Source organism: Arvicanthis niloticus, chromosome 10 (assembly GCF_011762505.2).
Source record: "Arvicanthis niloticus isolate mArvNil1 chromosome 10, mArvNil1.pat.X, whole genome shotgun sequence".
NCBI lineage: Eukaryota > Metazoa > Chordata > Mammalia > Rodentia > Muridae > Arvicanthis > Arvicanthis niloticus.
Genome location: NC_047667.1, coordinates 50,172,006 through 50,173,527, shown reverse-complemented (window position 1 = coordinate 50,173,527; position 1,522 = coordinate 50,172,006). Strand labels below are relative to the sequence as shown.

Below are 1,522 nucleotides of genomic sequence, written 5' to 3'. Positions count from 1 at the left end.
GCTGATGGAGCAAGTGAAACCAAGGAAAATAAAATAGTTAGTCTGGGATCCTAAGATGAACTCTAATCATCATAATTTCCCTAAAGCCTAGTCTTGAGTTTGGCCAAACAAACTATGGTTGCCATGGGTTTAACAGTGATTCAACACTAAAGATATTTGGAACTGGTTTCAAATAACCCTAGTATACATTTTATTTTTGTTTTGCACAAAAGAATGAACTGAAACAGGGGACTGGAGAATGGAAGATGGTGAAATAAAGTAAGTAGGAAGTTCTGTGTTTAAAAGTAAAGCTGATTTGATTCACAAACTTAATGTTAGAATTTTCTGTGAACAGAACCAAGAACATGGGATCAATTTTAGAGAAAATAATGAACACATCATATGTTACAATTGTGCATTGTAATAGTGGTTGCAAAGGACCTAAAAAATATTTCTAATGAACATAAGAAAATCTGAGAGTGGAAGAGAAAGACTGCTGAATGAGGAGCAGGAGAGCTAGCCATGGTGGCATGTCTCTACAATCCCAGCATTCAGGAGGCCAAGGCAGGACAACCACGGGATACCCTGATTAACATGATGAGTTCCTGTCTCATACAAGCAGACAAAACCCTAAAAAATAAAAAAAAAAAAAAAAAAAAAAAAAAAAAGGGAAAGAAAGAAAGGAAGAAAGAAAGAAAGAAAGAAAGGAAAGAAGGAAGGAAGGAAGGAAGGAAGGAAGAAAGAAAGAAAGAAAGAAAGAAAGAAAGAAAGAAAGAAAAGAAAGTTGAAAACAGCTCAATTGATTTGCCTCACAAATAAGACCTGAGCTCAATGCCCAGATCCCAAGTTAAAATGTTTGGTCTTGGTGGTAAGTGCTTGTCATCTTACTGCTGGGGAGGAAGGAAAACATGGCTCCAACAGAACTGGCCAGCCAGTCTCATCCAATGTGCCATCATCATGATGGGGGAGCAGCCCTGTCCCAAAACAAATAAGGCAGGCAGCACCTGAGGGAGAATGAGTCAAAGCTGTCCTCCAGGCCCTACATATACATGTGTGTAGAATCATTATGAGAAAATAACACTAGAGTTTTTAAAGCTTAAAATAATAAGTGGCCTCCCTGGCAATGGGTGAAGAGTCACCTTGATGGTGGTAATTTTTATCAGTCAGAGGCAGAGCAGTTGGCAGTCCTTTGTTCATCCTAGCTTGAAGCCTGGTTTAGGGGCCAAGCTGTTTTGTGCCTAGGACACACAAAAATCAAATCAAATTCAGGCAGTGCAACAAGGGAGGAGGAAGACATACAGAGACTCGTGGCCTGCCGTACCACCCACAGACCTGACCTCCAGCACAGGTCACAGGGGGCCATAGAGAGCAGCAGGGGCTGAGGATGTCACCCAAGGTTCTGCCAGCTGTGTGGTCAGCCTGCAGCAGGAGCCACCGCAAGGAGCAAGTGTGGGATGGACAGATGGGAGAGAAAGAGAAATGGGACAGCTTGAGCATTGTGAAGAGAGATGGAACTAGAGACTCGAGGGTGGAGAGGAATAGC

The 1,522-nt window shown here is 42.1% G+C and overlaps 1 non-coding gene across 1 annotated transcript; it reads left to right on the top strand.

The window, feature by feature from the left end:
• Positions 1 to 1,089: 1,089 nt before the first annotated feature.
• LOC117716646 (small nucleolar RNA SNORA48) lies at positions 1,090 to 1,230 on the top strand. Its single transcript, XR_004607762.1, has one exon. It is a non-coding gene; the product is annotated as a small nucleolar RNA SNORA48 (small nucleolar RNA).
• The last annotated feature ends 292 nt before the right edge of the window (positions 1,231 to 1,522 follow it).